Source organism: Asterias amurensis, chromosome 8 (assembly GCF_032118995.1).
Source record: "Asterias amurensis chromosome 8, ASM3211899v1".
Lineage (NCBI taxonomy): Eukaryota > Metazoa > Echinodermata > Asteroidea > Forcipulatida > Asteriidae > Asterias > Asterias amurensis.
Window position 1 is genome coordinate 20,610,319 of NC_092655.1, and position 23,171 is coordinate 20,633,489.

The 23,171-nt window shown below is 37.7% G+C and overlaps 1 long non-coding RNA gene across 1 annotated transcript; it reads right to left on the reverse strand.

Annotated features, from left to right (window-relative positions):
• Positions 1 to 19,078: 19,078 nt before the first annotated feature.
• LOC139940555 (uncharacterized) lies at positions 19,079 to 22,956 on the reverse strand. Its single transcript, XR_011786467.1, has 3 exons — positions 22,889 to 22,956; positions 22,212 to 22,294; positions 19,079 to 21,113 (listed from the first exon to the last, which is right to left on the reverse strand). It is a non-coding gene; the product is annotated as an uncharacterized lncRNA (long non-coding RNA).
• Positions 22,957 to 23,171: the final 215 nt, after the last annotated feature.

The following is a 23,171-nucleotide window of genomic DNA, read 5'->3' on the forward strand; positions in this document are numbered from 1 at the left end:
CACGCCACTTGGATGAGCACACCGGGGTCGACCCAGGGAAGCTAAACGAACGCAACCTATAATAGCAAATGAGTAGATTGTAAATCTGACGTCACACTTCGAGGCTCGTGAATTTCTACACCATTACATGCAAGATGACCATGCTTGTACTGTATACAACATTACCCACGTACATGTACGTGGATGTACACAGCATGCAGACGCCGACCGGAAGTAAGCTAAGCTTATATCTGTGTTTTGATTGGTCGTTGATTGGTCATCAAAAACAAACACAGATATGGTAAGCATTTTTAGTAACTGCATTTATTCCATGATATCGATGTATCCAATGGAAACACTTGATCTGAATAGCAAGGACCTGTTTTTATTATTGCGTATACAGACAGGGGCCCAGTCTTGCAAATGAGCGCAGTGGCCCATCGCTATAGAGGGCGCTAGATACGATTAACGGCAGTGGACACTATTGGTAATACCCAAAATAATTATCAGCATAAAACCTTACTTTGTAACGAGTAATGGGGAGAAGCTGGTGGTATAACACATTGTGAGAAACAGCTCCCTCTGAAGTGACCTAGTTTTGGAGAAAGTAGTAATTTTCCACGAATTTGATTTCGAGAACTCAAGATTAGAACTTGAGGTCTCGAAATCAACCATCTAAACGCACACAACTTCGTGTGACAATGGTGTGTTTTCTTTCATAATTATCTTGCAAAGCTGACGACCGATCGAGCTCAAAGTTTCATAGGTTTGTTATTTTATGCGTATGTTGAGATACACCAAGTGAGAAGACTGATCTTTGACAATTACCAATAGTGCACACTGTCTTTAAGTCCACTCCAGTGTGCAAGACGAATATTTTGTAGGCCTTCAAAATAGTATCAGCTTGAGAGCCAATTAAAAGGGGGGGGGGGGTACATTACATACTATTCGGCACAATATTGCAAGATTTAAGACATGTACTTTTAGTGACGCAAGCTTTCTGTTTCTGTGGTCGTCTGCATATGGATCAAAGTAAAAGGTGAAAATGGACGGGGATTGGCCTAAACTCTCTGGCGTTTAATCACAAGCATCGGTGTTTGTCGTCATAATGTTTCGGCAAATTTAACATTCAGAGAATGGAAAAAGATTAGTCAACAGAGGGCGCTGTTGGAATAAGTTTGCACAGAGTTTACCGTTTTGCGGGGGGGGGGGGGGTATCTCCAGCCACACCGGCCTCGTTCACAGGGAGCACTTTGAAACTAACCATAACAGGCCCTATAATCCCTACAAGCCAATTCATGCTTTTTAATGTTTTATTATTAAATACAGTGGACACTATTGGTAATTACTCAAAATAACTATTAGCATATAAAACCTTTTTTTACTTGGTTTCGATAAAGAAGTAATTTCCCACGAATTTCGAGACCTCAGAATTAGAATTTGTGGTCTCGAAATCAAGCATCTGAAAGCACACAACTTCATGTGACAAGGGTATTTTGCTTCTAGTATTATCTCGCAAGGCTTCGATGAGCAATTGAGCTCACATTTTTACAGGTTTGTTATTTTATGCGTATGTTGAGATACACCAAGTTAGTGAGAAGACTGGTTATTGACAATTACCAATAGTGTCCAGTGCATTTAAATGTTGTCAGAAATACATGGAATGAAGAGACTGCTTATAATCCTGAAAATCCTGTGGAAATTTGGTTGGTAATAACCATGTTTCTATCACGGAAGAATTTTCATGCTAAGCAAATTGTTGTGCTTACAGGCATTATGAAATTGGGCCCAGGTATTTTAATTGCAGAACTAAAAAACATGTTCAATCAACATGTCTTTGTTTGTAGCCATCCTAGCCAAACAACCATTTTCAATCAAGAACGAACTTCATAAATCTGCGATCAACAAAACCTATTGTGTCCATGACTATTTATATTTTCGCCGTTCCTTTCTGGACTTGAAAATGTCAAGGTTGACAAAGGGACAATTCATTATTGTTCTATATCCTGTAAATAATCTCTGTCGTCATGACAACTGTAAACCTTGGTTGGATTAATCGTGTTTCGGATTATCTCCGTTTATTAATATCATTTACGCACGACAATTTGAGTGCGTTCAATCTGGTGGTTGCAGACTTTCGGACTCCAACTTCAACAGATATGACATTTAAACACAACTCCTGGGCGTGTTTTTTGTCCTTTTGTGTACTGCTCGGCGTGTTTACTGTACATTTATAGGATTTTAGGCATTGCATGGTGAGGTATCAATATATTTGGTTTGCGGCAACACCAAGTGTGTTATAATAATATACTTGCCATGTAGAGTTTGTTCTTTAGAGAACTGTCTTGCTATATTCTACTATCGGGGAGTAGATTTGTCGGATTGTTCGGGAGACTTCTCAGTTTTGAAAAGAACTGTCCTGCTTTTTAACTACTACCTGGGCGGAAGGTATACAGAAAATTGCGGCTGGGACTAGACTACTTTAGCTGAGGATCGTTAAAACTGCACTACCTCGGAGTGAGTTCTTAAAAATTGGTCTCAACTGTAAAATTGCTAAACCCAACACCACTGGAAGCGGCTATGATGCAGTCTACATGGATAACAGTTATTGGTCTGACTCTGTTGTGTGGTAAGTCATCTCTTCAGTTGAAATCAAGTATTATTATTATTGACTGGCAATGAGGGAAATAGGCCCCTCTTCTTGTCACTCACAGGCCCGAGGGGGAATAGACATACACTAGTTACCTCATTGCCAGTCAATAATGTGTTTTATAACACAACTCGGTCTTAAAATTAAATGTGAAATAAGAACAGAAATCTGGAAAAGAAAGAATGTTTTGAAGTTGCTGCTCACGATTCAAGTCAATAAAGGTTGCTGTAACCGGGCACTATTGTTCCCGCAAAACACGCACGCGCCGCGGTCACTAAACTATATTAGTTCATCCCACGTGACCGTAATTCAGCTAACCAGAATACAGAACAAGCAAGAGGAGTGTTATAAAAATGAATAGTATTGACAACTTTGATATTGACATGAACTATCGTCACCGTTTTCACGTAGAGCCACTCCAAACGCTTGCTTGAATTTTTTTCAAATACATCTTTTTATCATTCAAAAACCTCCCACATGATTTCGTATAAGTTTTAAACTAGTCATTAGACTTGATGACAAGTCGTTAGGCGCTGCCTATTTGTCTGCCTTTCATGCAACAGTCACAGTGCGATGTTCATGCAACAGTCGTAGGTAGCGCGAGGCAGCTCTAACTGACTCACACACATACTGGGATCGAGGGTGTGTGTATCGTCCCCGTAGCTACACCGCGCTGTAACTACACACCGCGCTTAACAATTACCGTCTTGACTTCAAGACTAACTCGTCATTGGATAACTAGCTTCTTGTTTAGTCAAATAATGCTGCTCTTCGTAAAACCTATAAAAAAGTGAGATTGCGAAACGTGTATTTATATTAGGAAAAAGGGCGCGCGTGTAACGTATCACGCGTACGCTAACATCATAGGCCCGTCGTGAAATTTAAACCTGAATAATACAACTATCTAGGCTCAAAAGGTAACGATTATTTTGTGTGGTACCCGAACAAAATACTTGCCAGTGTGACGTCACGCCCCTGACGTAGTTGGCAGCACAGACCAGGGCCAAATTCCATAGCGCTGCTTTAAACGGTAAACAAATTTTATTGCTGACTGTAGCAGGAAAATTTGCTAAGGTATAAGGCTTTAAAGCGTATTTCACAGGTTAGCAGACAAAATAGGCGGCCATATTTGTTTCAACTCTTTTTTCAAACTGGACAATAAAGTCTTTTAAACTTTATTTTGATCATCAGTTTATTATGGGATAGCGGTGGCAGCCAAAAATTGTTACCTTGGCCAGGAGCCAGACTCTAACCAAGAGGGTAAACTCAGATGGGTGTTACCAGTTGACTACAACAACCGCTGTATTTGTACACGACTCCTACCAGGCGGATTGAATTTGTACACACCAGAGAGATCGTACATACCTTATTACATTGATCAACCACCATTCAGAGCCACTGAGAGAGAAATGGTCACCTTCTTGGATTGTCCAGGTGAGGCAAAAAGACTCTTTGGCTAGTCTAGTTTACCAAGTTACTAAAATGTAGTACCCAGAACAGATTTTCGCAATTCTATCTGTGGAATTTTTGTTGAAGACAAGAAGCTTTTTTGAGATATGGCGGACACAATGCTACAACACTAAGGTTTGGGTAATTTGTGTGTATACATCCAAACCATACAGTACACCCAAACCATACATGTTCACTCCTATTCCGCTATCTCTTGGGGAGCGCTTTAATTAACTAACACGAACAAGGGTAATAAGACCCAAGGTGACTTCCCAAAATGTTTTCACGGAAGAATTCGACGCCTCACTTTCTATTTTTATTTGCTTCACAAAAATATGATGGGAATTTTCTTTTGTTCAGTGGATTTCTCCATAATTGGCAAACCAACTGAGCAGAGTTCCACGTACATGTCCCAATACTCATCTGACAAGGCTGTAGACGGCAAAGGTGTGACAGCAACCCAAAACGGAGATTGCACACACACAAGTAAGTGGAAGTTTATTGGTGAAGCATCGTCAACATACTACCAAGAACGACTGTTAGATGATTTGGTTCCGGATTAGTACAAAGAATACTAATTATCCTGAAGGCAACAGTTTTACATTATTCTTGATATAAATTCAAAGGATGTTTTAGAAATGACCATAATCACTTTAAAGGAACACGTTGCCTTGGATCGGACGAGTTGTTATGAAGTGGATATGGTTAGAAAGATGTTTTAGAAGTAGAACGCATTAGTATCACTGAAAATTGCACGGTATTCTTTGGGGTCTGCCCGATAGTCCGAAGGTCCGTTAGTCCGAAGTTTCAATAGTCCGAAGGTCCGATAGTCCGAACGCGCAAATTTTCCATAAGAGGGGGTTCATTAGTCCGAAAATGTAATAGGGTTCGTTAATCCGAACATTTGATGCGATAGTCCGAAGGTTCATTAGTCCGAAAGTTCATCGATCCGACGGTTTACTGGTCCGAAGGTTCGGTAGTCCGAATTTGGAAAAAGGTTAGTTGGTCCGGAGGTTCGATAGTTCGAAACAAAAACGAGGTTCAACAGTCCGAAGGTTCATTATTCCGAATCGACAATAAGGTTCGAAAGTCCGAATCGACGATAAGGTTCGATGGTCCGAATTGACAATAAGGTTCGATAGTCCGAATTGACAATAAAGTTCGATAGTCCGAGTTGACAATAAGGTTCGATAGTCCGAATCGACAATAAGGTTCGAAAGTCCGATTTGACGATAAGGTTCGATGGTCCGAATTGACAATAAAGTTCGATAGTCCGAATTGACAATAAGGTTCGATAGTCCGAGTTTACTATACGGTTCGATAGTCCGAATTGGCAAAACAAGTTGTTTAAATAGTCTGACTCCATCGTATTGGAAGGTGGAGCAGAATGACATAATGACACTTGACGCCCCTCCCCATTATATCACGTGATGGGACGGCAACGGGAGTGCCCCCCACCCCCACCCCACTCAAATAAAAATAATAATAATAATAATAATAATAATAATAATAATAATAATAATAATAATAATAATAATAATAATAATAATAATAATAATAATAATAATAATAATAATAATAATAATAATAATAATAATAATAATAATAATAATAATAATAATAATAATAATAATAATAATAATAATAATAATAATAATAATAATAATAATAATAATAATAATAATAATAATAATAATAATAATAATAATAATAATAATAATAATAATAATAATAATAATAATAATAATAATAATAATAATAATAATAATAATAATAATAATAATAATAATAATTGATGTGTCAATACCTTCCGAACGAAACACCTCAATTAAAGTTGCCGAGAAGCTGTCTAAATACAAAGACCTTGAGATCGAGATTAGCAGAATGTGGAGTATGAAGACCGAGACAATCCCAGTGGTCATCGGAGCTCTGGGACTAGTAAAGAAAGGACTGGAGAAATTCATTGAACGTATCCCTGGCAGCATAAGCATCAACTTAGTCCAGAAGATTGCACTCCTCGGCACAGCTCACATACTACGTAGAATTCTGTCATTTAAATAACATCACCCCTTAAGCGCCTCAGATCCAGAGTCTGGATCCGGCTCTGTAGGATGTATCGTAGATAGCATAAAATAAACTTCTTAATAATAATAATAATAATAATTTTATTATTGTTATTGTTATTGTTATTGTTATTGCTATTGCTATTGCTATTGCTATTGCTATTGCTATTGCTATTGCTATTGCTATTGCTATTGCTATTGCTATTGCTATTGCTATTGCTATTGCTATTGCTATTGCTATTGCTATTGCTATTGATATTGCTATTGCTATTGCTATTGCTATTGCTATTGTTATTATTATTGTTATTGTTATTATTATTATTATTATTATTATAATAACTGGCAACGGAAAAAAATCGTCTGGCTGGGGCATTTTCGTGTGGACTAGTGCATGTACTTTAATGGATGACTAAACAAAATGTTTTCCTTGTAAAGGATTGCCGTGGAGCATTTTTGCTGTTTTTTATGTCAATTAAATTAACGTAGCAATCTGTTATTGTTTATTTTTTTATTATTTTATTATATATATATATATACCCTTTGGACTAAACATAAACACTGGTGTTAAATAACTTCCCATTACCTTCCACTTCACTCCTGCCTGAGAACTTATATGTTGAATATATTTTGTAAATAAAATATAATTTTGTTTTTTAAGTTGTTTTTTAAATTCATTACCATACCTATCTCATGATTAGCAATTCGGACTATCGAACCTTATTGTCAATTCGGACTATCAAACCTTATTGTCAATTCGGACTATCGGACCTTGTTGTCAATTCGGACTATCGGACCTGATTGTCAATTCGGACTATCGGACCTGATTGTCAATTCGGACTATCGAACCTTATTTTCAATTCGGACTATCGGACCTTATTTTCAATTCGGACTATCGGACCTTCGGAATATTTAACCTTATCCTATTTTCGAACTAACAAGCAATCGGACTATCGAACCTTCGGACTGTCGGACCTTCGAACTATTGAACCTTCGGACTAACGAACCTTCGGACTAACGGACCTTCGAACTATTGAACCTTCGGACCATCGAACCTTCGGACTATCGAGCGGTAACCTTTCCTTTTACGTCGCGAACTATCCAGTCGGCCATTATGGGAGTCAACATTTTTTGACTCCCATAAATGGCCGACCGTGTTAGTCGACGAGGTAAAAAGAAATCCACGCAATTTCGAGGCATTTGTGAAGATCATTTACAATATCTTTCTAACCATAATAAATGCATTTTATAACAAACGGTTACAGAACGTTTTTCAAAGACCAACTCGACCGATCCAAGGCAACGTGTTCCTTTAACTTGCAAGCGTAAAGAAACGGCTCAATGTACAAATCCTTCCGCTTTACAAACTGCATCTATATATAGTGAGAATGTCCGAGTCCAAGAGTGTTGGTGTTTTTATATTTTATGCCAACAGCGCGTGATGGTGAGATATACCCCTGGTGGAGAGTTGATCTTGAGGGTGAGCATTGCATCATGACGATTACAATCATTAACAGGATCTTCTGTTGCAGTAAGTTTTTATTAATATTCGGTAAAGAGTTTTGATATTTTGCGTTGATCATCTTTTTGTCCATTGACATGAATCCCAATGAATGTAAGTTATAATTTAATGGAATGTTTAGCTTCAGTAGCCGTCTAGGTTTTCAGGTGAGTCGCATAAAATAATACAAGTTTTGGTAAATACGTCGTTCATGTTCAAAAGAAAGAAAAAACGTCTCCTGACACAAACATTATTTTCGTGACAAAAATTATTGTCGTAACAATAACTACATAAACGTTATATTTCAGGGGAAGATTTCTATTATCATTATATTTGAACCATACACGTAGTTTGAATGTAAATCTTTGTACATTGTGTTTTGTGTCCTACACAATTTCCTCCAACCCTTTAAACAACCAGCTAGGAGCAGAGTTGGTCATTGTCGGGATCTGACGGGGTTGCGACGGGGTTGCGACTAATACAAATCTCTCACTTTTCGTTATGATTCACATTATTATTACCGTCACATTATTATTACCGTCCTCAATAATCCACGGCCATGATTGATCTGACCTAAACATTGTGTAATGAGCCTCATAAACACTACTACTGTTAGTTATGTTGTGCTTTACCAGAAGGTATATGACCATACTTTTGGTAGTAACCGCGACAACTAATTTCCAACGGTTTTAAGCAGCTAACTGATAGTTTCATACTTACATAAAAAAATGGTAAGTATGAAGTGTCACTAGATTTGCGTGTGAGGTGTGAAACTTCAAAATTGTCATAGTGCTGCGATAGCAGAATATATTGCTTTTTCTGCGTAGAAATGAGCAGGATACCAGTCGCAATTTTTACACGGAACACGGTAGTTTGGCTGGTAACATTAATCTAAGCAACATTTTGATGCGCTAGCTACTTTTTTTACTTGCTAGGCATCTCTATGAATTTGGACCTTGTCTGGAAGCGTAGTTTTTTTCCACAAAGTGACCTTTCTAATACGATGTGTCTGTATCATGCTATGAATTTTTACAGCGCTATGCGTAAAAAATCGTATTTTTCATTTTCACAAAGTGACGTATTGGTAAATTGTATTACAAAAGAAAAACCAAAATATATAAAGGTATGTCAATGTTGATTGTTTTCAGGCGAGCGTTTGACTGGTGCTGTTGCTAGAGCAGGGATAGACCCCATCGTAACCAACAACACCATATGCGGGGAACCAGTGACGGCTGAACAGGCTGCACCACCTGGTGGCATTATCGAGTTTAAATGTGACCCGCCGGTGAGGGCGCGCTACGTCTTTGTAGACATACCGAAAGACACGCCTGCAATACTGCATCTGTGTGAGGTAATGGTGAAAGAATTTTCCCTTGAAATTTGTTCACCCTAAGAAGTGGTAACTAAAGCCACAAATCACGAACACAAGGTGAGGGCGCACTACGTCTGTGTAGACAATTGCTCGATACGCCCATAATACTGCAGTTATGTGAGGTAATTGTAAAGGAATTTCCCCTTGCAATGTTCACCTTGAAGCAGGGGGTAATTGGAGCCACAGATAACTTACACAACTTAAGAGATTGATATGGATTTATTTAAAAGTCATTTAGGTTTTTCTTTCACGATATATTTAAATATCAATTTCAATTTGTTTTAAGAGCAACTATAAATACAAATATTAATAGTAAACTTGCGGGTACAACCATGGGTTTGTACAACCACAATTTGTTTTGTTTATTTTATTTTGGTATGTATGTGTAATATGCCTTAACACAACATTCAGTGACAAATTGTGATTAGAGCAGATTGTCAATACAATTATTACTTTTTATGATCATGTTAGTTATTAAAATAACTTTAGTCAATATGTGGACTTCCACCATTCTACAAAATATTGTTTTAGATGTAAATTATTTCTTCGTGTACTGCTGCTGATAGTTGATTTACATTAATGGAACACGTTGCCTTGGATCGGTCGAGTTGGTCTTCGAAAAGCGTTTGTAACTGGTTATAAAATGCATATGATGAGAAAGGTGTTTTAATAGGGTTTAATGCGTAACGCAGTAAACCGATTTAACACCGGGAAATATGCATAATTATAGTCAGGTTGCACAGTCGGGGCTATAAGCGATTGGGATTGTCAGGGCGCAGACGTGGTTCCATTGTTCTTTTCAACCAACCAAAGCAATGCATTTCGGGGAAAGGGTGCTTGTCTTTCTGGGAACCGTCATTGAATATTCTGCCAAGATAGATTGTATAGTTTCGCAAAATTCCCTCCCTCCCTCCCTGGGGTTAATGGAAGGGTCAGGGTATTACGGAATACCTGATACAGATTGAGTTGACTGATAATCTTACAACTTACACTTAAAGCGGTAAGTTTAGGTTGTTCCTATAAACAAGAAGCTAATAGGCATTGTAGCCTGTGAGGAAGTGGTAAATTAATTTATGTGAATTGATATGGATAAATATGGTGGTAATAAAATGATGTGATTGTATATAAAGAAGTAGATTAATTTGGTACCTTCTTGGCAACTCGCTGGAAGTGGGAACCTCATTGACCCGGAGTTTTCTCCAGTCAATGAGTGCATTTATAATTATAATAATTGTAATTGGTCTGGTACCTTCTTTGGCAAATCGCCGAGAAGTGGGAACCTTTGCGGATTAGAAATTTACCGTTCGCAAAGTGAGGAATTGTGACCCTTTGCGAATTGGCCGCAAAGTGTATTTATAATGGGAACTGGTATACTTCTTTATGAGTGGATATCACTGGATGGAATTAAATAAAGGGAAATCCCTTATATTATTATGAATTGGCGTTTTACCACGGAATTCAGAGTACGGAATAAATTAACTCTTGGCAGAGTTCACTACAACAACAAATCCTTGTGTCTGTGTATATTTATCAGGTGGTAAAAGTAGAATATAAAGATCCACACAAGTATCACTCGAAATTGCGTGGTTTTCCTTTTACCTCGTCGACAAACCCGGTCGGCCATATATGGGAGTCAAATGTTTGACTCCCATAAAATTTCAACACTTTTTACTGGTCATTATCAAAGGTTTATACACCCCCACGTGACGCGCTCTCCACCAATTGGATTAGCGAAACTGTCTGAGGTATTTATGAATGTCAATTTAACAGGTGTTGATTGTGTATAACTACTTTTATGAATATAAACAATCGCATATGGTTCCGAAAACCGAAGTTATTCTTTGTCCTTATAAAATGGGTTCAACCTAAACCTAAAACACTACTGTTTTTGTTGTGGTTTGTTTATCTTGTTTTCCTTATTATGAGAAAATGCTGATTAGTACACAACTTCAATGCGTGAATTGCGTGTCGTTGCGTTGCGTTATAAGGAGCACCGAGGAAGGATCTTTAAGATTTATACAACATTTCTATCCAGCCAATACGCCTCCCTTAATATTTTATGCATGAGGTACATCACAATGCTAATCCAAAACAAAGGCGATGGGCACAGCTGCCACTGCAAGTGATTTGGGTACGAATTATGACGTCATGCAAAAATATTAAGAGAGGCGTATTGCAAGCTGAGTAGATCAACATATTATGGAATTCTCATGCCTTTCAACTAACGCCGACAATATCCACATAAGTCTTTATAAATTTAGTGTAAAAAGGGGGGCAAACATCTCCCCTTTCACATCCGTCATGCTTCGTCTCCTGAATCCTTCATCCTGTTAAATACTCATTTACTTTTATGCCAAGCTATTAGTTATTATAATTCGTAGTTACTGTACAGCGCTTTGAAACTTTTGTAAAAGGCGCTCTATACATATTATTTATTATTATTATACAGTTTTTATAAAAGAAAGTGTTTAAGTGGTATATAATGCTCATCAAACGATGGACAATATGCATGGTTAGATTATCAGCCACTTTAAACGTAATGCTCTTTGCCTTGTTAAAATATTGAGCATTGCTCAGTCATGAAAAAGAAGGTCAAAATACTTGGGTTATAAGCTCTACATGAAAGAATAATAAGCTCTACAGGGAATGGATATCCACTTCCATTCTCTGAATTCAGACTGATGTCAAAGTAAAGTAACGCAGCTTTGGTCGCTGGTTTAACCAACCCCGTTTTGTTAAAATCTAGTACCTCCCCTTGTAAAAGGAGGGTATATCTTTTGGTAGATACTCAACAAGAACATTTCAATTAATTAACGATCGTTAAAAACATACTCGGTAAAACGCACTGAAGCTTTTTGTCACTAAAAAGCTGGGCTGGTGTTTAGTGAAACAATGGATGAGGCTACGCTTGCTTTTCTGCTGGTGTCTGCACTGTCAGGTATGTACATGGACATTATTTCAAACCGATATTAGTGTCAGTTTTAAGACACTGGACACCCTTGGTAATTGTCAAAGACCAGTCTTCTCAATTGGTGTATAGTACCCTCAAAGGGTGCGTTCGTTATAGCTTTCCTGGGTCGACCCCGGTGTGTGTGTGTGTGTGTTTTTTTTTTCCAGGACAAACGTGGGTAATTATCTGCACACGTTCGTCCTGGAAAAAAAAACGCCACACACCGGGGTTTACCCAGGGAAGCTAAACGAACGCACCCTATATCACACAAAAATGTGACAATTTGAACTCAATCGCACAAGTTGTGTGCCTTCAGATGCTTGAATTCGAGACCTCAGCCGAAGCCTCGAATTCAATTTTAAACAAATTGAGGGAAATTACTTCTTTCTCGGAAACTATACGTTTACTTCAAAGGGAGCCGTTTCTCGCAATGTTTTATACTATCAGCTCTATATTGCTCGTTACCAAGTAAGTTTTTATTCTAACAATTATTTTGAGTCATTAATAGTGTCGGACCAGTGCCTTTAAGAGAAGTCGATATTTTGTTGATTTGTTGGGAAACAAAAACAAGCTGTGAAATGTCGGTGCATGTGACAGTATATGGATTCGAAATTTATAAACTTCACTATGGGCATGAGTAATGATAAATAATTAAACCTTTATTTCTTCCTAAATTTGACTTTAATATGTCAGGACCAATTGTGTATTTTCTCTTCGTGTGTCCTGTGCGTAGATTGCACGGGGAACATAATAGTTCCCCTCCACATTAAATTGAGAAGGTTCTAGATCAGTATAAAAAATATGAAACATGCCACAAATGTTTATTTAGAAAAGGTGTACATGGTGACGAACAAAATATCCACGTTATTTTAAGTATTTAAGTCGATCGTTTTGGTCAATAAAATATTTTCCCCACATTTCCTGTGTTTATTTTGGACCTCGGATTGTATTTTTGTTTGGGACACCGATAGGGCGCTGTAAAAAATTGGTTCCTCCTTTGTGTGGAATATTCAAATTATTTAATTTGTTCACACCTAAAACCCGATATTGAAGCCAACTTCGTGGGCGCAGGGGTAGAAAAGCCCGACAGATGATTTGGGCGATATCGATTTATTTTATTCACGATAAATCGCCGACAATATATCGCGATATTCGATATAATCGCGATTAATTAAATTTGACATCATCAGTCTTCAAACTCCCAGTGAAAGTTGTAGAAGAGACAGTCATAGCATAAGAGAGGCGATATATCCCGAAGGAAAATCATCAACACAATTCAACATAGGTAACATTCATATTTTGTCGTGTGCATTCTACGGAGTTCCTAAAAGGGACAGGTAAAATCTCGGTCCAGTGAAATCGTTTCACTTTCTGGGATGACACAATCCGAGCACACCAATATTATAATAACCTCCTTAAAAACAATCATCGACGTAGGATGTGAAGTACTGCAAGAGTCTATAAGAACATTGAATGTTGCATTTCAGGTGTTACTCTAGTCTCGTCCCAACACGCTTGTCACAACGGTTTGAAGTATGATCTCAACTCTAACAATCCACACCGATGGGTCTTACCGTACGAAGATCCATGCGAGTATGTTGCTGTACTCGGCGGACTGACTACTCATAATATATCATATCAACAGGGGGCGTCCTTTTATCTGGATAAGATAATCGTCAGACTGCGTGAGATTTTCGGTTGTCAATGTTATCTTAAAGGTATGTAACATGGTTTATATTGTGGCAAAAGTAACCGCATTATCACCAACAATAAGTTCATGGCGATCAAACTTTAAAACCGAAGATATACACTGCAAACTAAATTTTAAGAATAATAACCCGTGTTGTATGACCATCTACCTCAATGGCATGACTCACTGTGCGTTAAAGGCAGTGGACACTATTGGTAATTGTCAAAGACTAGCCTTCACAGTTGGTATATCTCAACATATGCATAAAATAACTAACCTGTGAACATTTGAGCTCAATCGGTCATCGAACTTGCGAGATAATAATGAAAGAAAAAACACCCTTGTCATACGAAGTTGGGTGCGTTTAGATGGTTGATTTCGAGACCTCAAGTTCTAAATCTGAGGTCAAGTTCTAAAACTGTGAAGGCTAGTCTTTGACAATTATTACCAATAGTGTCCACTGCCTTTAACTGATGTGGTCTTCTTCCGCGGACCAAGCAACTGTCGCCAGGGCAACATTGCCAACAACTCCGGTTACTCCTGCAGGTTTACAACAGGGTTACCCCATTCACAGTCCGAAAGGATATTATAATGGGTATCATCCACTATGACCATAGCCGGCCGAACAGAATGCACTAACCTTCAAATTTATTACAAAGCAAAATGGTTCATTGCCTTAGTCAAGGCAGCCTCGTCATTATTAGGCCTTCTTTGCTCTGACCGCTTCCATGAGCCGCGTTCCCCCCAAAACTGGAAGGGGGACACTACTCTACTCGCGTGAGTCGAATGAATGTTTCGCATACCAAAAACGGCTACGCTCAAGGGCACAGGCGTTATGCTTCAAGGTGTTATGTTTGAATGTGTTAATTAAAAAAGGGTTAGTTTTGATGTGACAGATGATTATGTCAATTTGATTCAAATGATATTTCAACTGGGCCTTTTTTATCCCTCAGTTTATGATGATACCAAAGATCGGGCATCAATCACCGCCATTGAGAGGGAAACAACCATCTTCTGGGATTGTCCAGGTTGGTGTTGTCTCCTTTGAAACTCCTTTGTCCCTATTAAAAGTAACGATAGTTTATATGTGGTTTAAACACTAATTTAGACTGTCTTCTGTCTGGTGATTAATGAGCAAGTAAACAATATAACAATCTAACCTAATAGCGGTCTAGGTTTCAATTACGCTGTTAAATGTATCTGTAAAGGTCTTCTGACACAACACTGCTGTACAGGGAAAGAATTCTATCAACAACTAAGTACTTATATTTTTTAATAAAACAAATTCAAGTAAAACGATTTTTCATAGACAATGCCACGAGAGTAATGTATTGTATCGTCAGAATTAATTGCCGATCTAAAAGAAATGGGTTTTTTTTTTCAGTGGATTTCTCCATTATTGGCAAAGCAACTGAGCAGAGTTCCACGTACAAGAGATACTCTTCTGACATGGCTGTAGACGGCAAAGGTGTGACAGCCAACCTAAGCGATGATTGCACACACACAAGTAAGTAAAGGTGTCTCTCCCCCCCCCCCCCCCCCCACAAAAAAAACCCCGAACACATACCCATGTTTGTACATGGGGAAAACAAGTACCATCCATGGTTTTGATTTTTCCCGCGTCTTCATTGATGTTGTACTCAAAACAAACTAGGACAGTCGATTCACGCTCACACACAACCTCATTTTCTTCATGAAATACGATTTATTTTGTTTGTGAACGAATGATGAGTACGATTGACGGGTAGGCCTATAATACAACTTGTATATCTCGTTATAGCTTTGTGCGCATTGGCAGTGACAACTACGTTACGAACAGCATGTACGAACAATTCAAATGAACGAGTACCGTACCATTTCGAGGAGAATGAGAATACCGGTTTCTAATTCGACTTTAACCATGCAGTGAGCACATGTTGACGTTTTAAAATTTTAATATTGTATTTCTATATGGATAACCTTTTCATGTATTAGCATAGTTCGGATTTCTTCAAAGATATTTCTACAAGGTACGATATTTGTACGCTTTAAATTTTATCTGAGGTTTGGTGGTTGTTTTTGTTCCTTGCCAACAGCAAACGCAGGTGAGATAGACCCCTGGTGGAGAGTTGATCTTAAGGGTGACCATTGCATCAGGACGATTACAGTCATCAATAGGATGAAGTGTTGCAGTAAGTCATTATTATTCCTAAATCGACACACGATTGGGGCTTTGTTTTTTCCGCTTTAAAAACTCCCAAAAGAAACTGAATTGCCTAAATCAGTGTTTCTGTTTGGATTTATAGGCGAGCGTTTGACTGGTGCCGTTGCTAGAGCAGGGATATACCCCATTGTTACCAACAACACCATGTGCGGAGAACCAGTGACGGCTGAACAGGCTGCACCACTTGGTGGCATTATCGAGTTTAAATGTGACCCGCCGATGAGGGCGCGCTACGTCTTTGTAGACATACCGATAGCCAAGCCTGTAATACTGCAGCTGTGTGAGGTAATGGTGAAAGAATTTCCCCTTGAAATTTGTTCACCCTAAAGAAGTGGAAACTAAAGCCACAAATCACGAACACAAGGTGAGACCTTGATATGAAGTGAATTACAAGTCGTGCAAATTCATTGCATTTTATTTCGTAAATATTATAACAGTTTTAGATGTTTGATTTTGAAGTTAACAAATTTGTAATGCCGTAACACATAATTCAATGGTAATTGTATAACTAGTCCGGAAATGGAATGTTGGGGTGTGTTAGGGGGGCTCCCTCCTCCCAACGCACCACTGGGTGCGCTTAAGAATTCACATTTTAAGGTTCCCCCCAGGGGGTACTATACATCCCACACCTCGAACCTTTTGCGCTCAAAATTTCCAATAAACCCTGCTGGGCTCCCGGACCAAACGCCTTTTGACATACTTAGAGCAGATGTAATTTTGTAGATATTGTTTCACGTAAATGCTACGTTGCCTTCATTAAATGCACTGAACACCTTTGGTAATTGTCAAAGATCAGTAAAATAACAAACCTGTGAAAATTCGAACTCTTATTGGTCGTCGAAGTTGCGAGACAATAATTTAAGAAAAACATCATTGTCGCACAAATTGTGTGATTTCAGATGCTCGAGACCTCAGCTGAGGTCTCAAATTCAATTAAATAATTTTAAGTGAGAAATGATTTAGTTCTCAAGAACAACGTCACTTCAGAGGCAGCAGCCGTTTCAACAGCTCTAGTAAAAGCGTATTAACAGCTCTCCATATTGCTCGTTTGTAGTTTGTATGCCACTATTATGTTGAGTAGGCCTAATTACCAATTGTGTCCAGTGCCTTTAGAGGGTCTATGTAACTTTTGTAGGACAAAAAACACAATGTCCACAGATTTACAATAAACTTACACAGTTTGAAGATAATGATAATAGAAAGCTTCCCTGAAAATATTATGTGCTGAGGTGCTATTATGTGCTGAGGTGCTGTGCTGTAGTTTTTGGGGAAATGAGTAAAACAATGTCATGAACATAATTTTCGTCTCATGAGACGAAAATTATTTTAATATTTTACAAACGTATTTTCATGACATTGTTTCACTCATTTCTCAAAAACTACAGCACCTCAGTAAGTCTATTTGAAGGGAAGCTTTCCACTATCATTATCTTCAAACCCTGTAAGTTTGATGTAAATCTATGGACATTTTGAAAAAGTATCCAAATCCTTTAAGTCAATAAGAAAACAAGGTGAAATATTTTAGCTTGCTGTAACGTAGGTTTAAAATAAGCAATTGGTTATCTACTTGCACCGTTTCTTATTTCATCATTCTGCAAACTCAAATTTATTTCAAACCCAACTGATGGTTTAGATTTGAACACAGGTTCCGTCAGTTGCTCCTGCTGATAAGTTTATGTCTTAAAGGGAAGGCACACGTTTGGTAATTACTCAAACAAGTATTAACTTAAAAGCTGACTTGGTAACGAGCATTGGAAGTAGCATAGACTTTGAAATAGAGGTAACTTCTCACTAAAATAACCAAAGACTTCTAGCTAGAACTTTTTTATTCCTATCTGAAAGCACACAAATTTGTCCAACAAGGCTGTTTTTTCTTTCATCATTTTCTTTCAACTCCGATGACCATTATTGAGCTCAAATTTTCGCAGGTTTGGTATTTTATGCATAAAATGTTGAAATACACGAAGTGAGAAGACTGGTCTTTGACAATAACCAATAATGTACCTTCCCTTAAAAATATTAAGACTCGAAGGCAGGAACATTAATTTGATTTGTTAAAAAAAAATATATAATATATATATTTTATGTAAACTTATATCAATGTAAAGGGTTATAAAAAAACATCATTGGGGAAGTTAGATGATACAGGAACACAACACAATCAAAGCATTTTTTTATAATAATGATTTAATTAAACAATGAAAACATGTACCAGCCAGGAATTTGTGAACGTAAATTGGGATTCATCCTTAATTAGATAAAAAGGGTCAGAACAACACCTTATTTTATCTCTACTCACTCACACAATAGGCTCAACTTCATAGAGCTGCTAAGCACAAAAAGTTGCTAAGCATGAAATTTCTTCTTGCATACATGTCAGACAATATTTGTGTCACCCCTTCAAATACTAATAAGTCTACTAGGTTTATAAAAGTACAACGAATTTATAAGAACAATTTTTTTAAGGTTGAAGCGTCAGGCCATTAAAAATCAATGCATTTATACCACAAGTCCTTTTGCATGGTGATCGAGCAGTTTGCAATTGCCAATTCTATTTTTCATTTTAATTATTGGCTGATTTGCTTTAATTGTCTTTGACTGTAGTGAAAGTTCATAATCATACATATAACAATTGTTTGCAATAATTAAAGTAACTAAATAAATACATTTAGTGCATACTTGCTTACTTACAGGGTTTGCTATACAGCATCATATTCAACTATTAATTTAAGATGAATAAACACTAAAAACAATTGACAATATTTATTCATCTTCAAACCACCCACAAAGTTGTACTTGACCGCATGTAGACAAAATGCAAATTTTCATAAAATGACACTTTTCTATTTAATTCAAATCGCGCATTGCATGGGTAGTGGTTGGTGCCGAGGGTGAGGTGTTAATAATTAAATTATTATATTGTGAGTGATATTTTTAATGGTTTTAGTGCTTTTGGTTAAGTTAAAGGCAGTGGACACTATTGGTAATTACTCAAAATAATTATTGGCATAAAACTTTTCTAGGTGACGAGTAACGGGGAGAGATTGATGGTATAAAACATTGTGAGAAACGGCTCCCTCTGAAGTGACATAGTTTTCGAGAAAGAAGTAATTTTCCACGAATTTGATTTCGAGACCTCAAGTTTAGAAGTTGAGGTCTCGAAATCAACCATCTAAATGCACACAACTTCGTGTTGCAAGGGTTGTTTTTCTTTCACTAATTTTCACAGGTTTGTTATTTTATGCATATGTTGAGATACACCAACTGTGAAGGCTAGTCTTTGACAATTACCAATAGTGTCCACTGCCTTTAAAGTGTGGTGTGTTAGCGTTAGTCATTGTTAGGGTGAGACGTAGGGCCTACAGAGTTCGGTTTCACAAAACACCAAGATTCACCTACAGACAAGTTGTCAATATCACCATGGTGATTTGTATTGTGGCATCACAGGGTGCCAAGTAACTCAGGCTTAAATCTTACGCTCTTTGTGAAACCGAGCCCTCTGGTGTTGTGCTTGTTGCCATGGTTTTTGATGACATCACAACATAGTCTGTGCCAAATGGTAGAGCTGCATGAATATAAGCACACAAAGTGGCCAGCAAAATTATGCTTAGCAATATTTATGTCAGGAACTCTATAAAAATTTGCCCTGTTCGACACGCATTTCACTAAGACATGCATTCTGTCTATTTTGCGCTCAAAGTGTACACTTTTCCCACACTACTTTGAATGTTATACTTATTAAGCAATGTGTAAAGTTTGCCTCATTAGGATAGATGAAGGGCCTAGAATAATTTCAATTAGTTTAATCTCACAAAATTAAATTTATTTACTCAAAATACTTAGATAGTTGAAAACATTAACATCATAATTTTGTCATAGGATTGCCCTCAGGCCTTCATGAAATTAATTATTTTACATCAGTTTGTTCGACAATAATAATAATATGACTAAACCTCAGCTTTTTTTGCCATAATTTTTAGCATGTCTAAGCAAAATTTGATGAATTGAAATAAAAATTTTGTCAATGTTCCAGTAATGGTAAAACTGTGTCTTTTTACTTAAGTTATTTGTAAAAACGGTCTTGGCAAACATAAAATACTTCACAAATGGCGCATAATTTTACACAGAATTTTGTGGGTACCCTATCCTTAACCGATTCATTCTTTGCAAATGACGCATATCAATTACACAGAATTTGAATGTATCCTATCCTAAACTGATTCATTCTTCGCTTCTAAACACAAAAACTGCACCATCTTAAACGTTGAAATCCTAACTACTCTGAAACCATCAAAATCCATGGTATTGTACTCAAATTTAATGAATTTGGTTTTCCATGCATTGTACAATAATGTGATTGAAGTTTGACGGCTTCAAGAAAAGCCTATTGAGTAAACAGCAAACCAAGGCCATCACTGAGGTTGTGGCTGTGGATATGGCTTGATCGTCATGCCAACATGTTTTAAGCATTAATGACGCCATAACAACAGCCACAGCCATTAGTCACAGCTACAAGTTTGGACAAGGACTAAGATGGTCCCCTCCTCTTCATTGTAGTAAAACAAAAGGCACTATCTTGGAAAAGTTTTCTCCAGTTGAACATCATCAGGCTAGACCTGACACAGTCTTCCTTCTATTCCCGCCCTTCCAACAAGTTTTGGTGACTAATGTAGCATCACTATGCAAGGTGGTAATGGAGAGACTTGACTAAATTTGTTGTGGAGAGACTTGATGCAGTCCTTCAGCGGATGGCACGCAGTCAACAAAATGTTAGTTAGGCTCAACATCCTTTCGTCCATTTAACATTTGAACACTATCTGGCTAGACTTGACACAGTCTTTCTTCTGTAGCAACCTTCCCATAGCAATAGCTAAGCTTCAATATCTGTCGTGGAGACTTGTTAAACTTGATGCAGTCTTTCAGCTAATGACATGCACTCTGAAAACTTTGGTTCAGCATCCCTACATCTGTTTAAGCGTTGGACATTATAAGGCTAGACTTGACACAGTCTTTCTTCCCCATGGGACCTTCCAAAAAGAATTCCGAGTAAGTTCAAGTTGTAGCAGAACAACTTGCTAAACTTGACGTAGTCCTTCGGCTGGTTGCATGCAGTTCAATATCATTGGTTAGGCTCATTCTCAACATCCTCCATCACTCCAAGAGTTTAGCAGAGTTTCACTGGGCTTGACTTGGCACAGTCCTCCTTCAGACAGTGGCACTGATCAGCATCAAGATTGGTTGTATGGGCAACATCTCAATCTGTAGAAAAATATTCAGAAGACAAGTTTTAATTAAGTTTGTATCACAATAATCAGTTATTCTGAGGAAAAGTTTTAAGTCTGAAACATACCATGCGAAATTCCCTCTCCAGCTCTTAACAGTTCTACCTGTTTTTAGACTTGCACACAAAACTTCACATTTTGTCCTTCTTTTTTGTGTGTGTTTTCATTTCTGAAAAAAACTGGCTTCTATTTTATTTCAATAACTTTTTCCACCAGTTGGTTGTGTGGTGTTTTATTGCAATCTAAAAGGATGATTAACTCTTTCATATATCTGCAATTTAAAACCCTCAAAATGTTAATTCGAAAACAATTGCTCAACGAGCTCCAATCAGTTCTTCAAATTCCTTGATCGTGCACACACAACATGACAACACAATATATCAGGTTTTGTTTTTCTTTTTATTTGTTTTGATTAAAATCAGTATCTGAAAATTTCAACTCATATTGTAAAGAAGTTTTCCACTAGTTAGTTTTTTGCTTTGTTTATTGAAATTAAAAGATGGGATTGAGCATATCTTCAAATTAACCAATGGAAACCTCCCGATTAAGTCATTGTTTGGGATCCCACAACAGCAGGCGTGGTCCTAGAAGACCCAACAAGACCATGCTCATAAGACCCTGATAGGGGATGCAGTGGGGTCAACAACAAGGACGAGCTATAATGAGTTGTATGAAGGATAGAGTTGTGTGGCATGTCAGACATCAATCCAGACATATAGACGATGTGACCTCTGACGTCACACGACAACCATAACATGATTCGCGCGCACACCGCCAGGCAAAACCTTTGTGTTTTGGCAGCCAGCTAGAAAGTGTACGCAATCTTACTTTGACTACACAACTCAGTGCCCGGCGAAACATGACGTGTGTAGTGTTTTGTGAACAGAGAGCGGTTTGAATGTAAACATAGGTCACATCGTCTATACATGCAGCAACGCAGAAAACTTAGGTCGACGCAGGGAGTGAGTGAAATCTTTAAAGTTGCTTGTTCTGAAGCATTTGCACCTATTGCCAAATATATGGTATGATCCTGCTCCTAGAAGAAAAGTTGTGAATTATTTTTTTTAGAACTTACCAAGCGGTATGTTGTCTTTTTGCACACGTTTCAAACGATGCTCATTCAAACAGGTGGTAGCATTCTGACAAGCGATTGCTCAACTAGGGGGGAAAGATAGTAGGCACAAGTTAACCTCTGTCTATGTACATATCTCTTAATTAATCGATTAATTGCACGAGGTAACCACTTTTTTTGCTTTAAGAAATATTTCAATTCGTTTGGATTTGACTAAGTAGTTCTTCAGTTGTTTTTCTTTGGAGGTTTGTTGGTGTTCATTTAATATTGCAGAGTATCTGATACTAATTGTTATTAGTACTGCTGGTTATAAAAACTTTGTTTATAACTTCATTTCGTTTTGTTTGAGGATTCTTAATCAGATTTTGTGTTGCAAATTTTCCGCTTTCCTTCCAAAGTTATTGCGATGTCGGCCTTAACATAGTCTTTCACTAGATGGTGGCAAGCATATCAAAAAGCATTGGTTATCCTCAACACCCGCTACTCAAATAGGATTTGAACTGCCTCTAGCTACCAGGCAATCTCGGTAGTCTTGGTACGACACTGCTCTAGAATTGCAAGAATTGTGGGTTCGAATCCCACCGAAGTAACGTGCCTGTGGTTTTGTTTTCAGAGTTTAGGAAAGTACTGACACACATCGGTGTATATGGGTAAAAACCAAACTGAGTATATCTACTCACCTCATCAGTTTGCCTTAGATCGGTCAAGTTGGTCTTTGAAAAGCGTTTGTAACCGTTTTTTATAAAATGCATATGGGTAGAAAGATGTTGTAAAAGTAGAATACAATGATCCACACAAACATGCCTCGAAATTGCGTGGTTTTCCTTTTACCTCGTCGACTAACACGTCGGCTTTTTATGGGGGTCAAAATTTTGACTCCCATAAATGGCCGACCATGTTAGTTCGCACAGTAGAAGGAAAACCACGCAATTTCGAAGCAAACTTGTGTGGATCATTGTATTC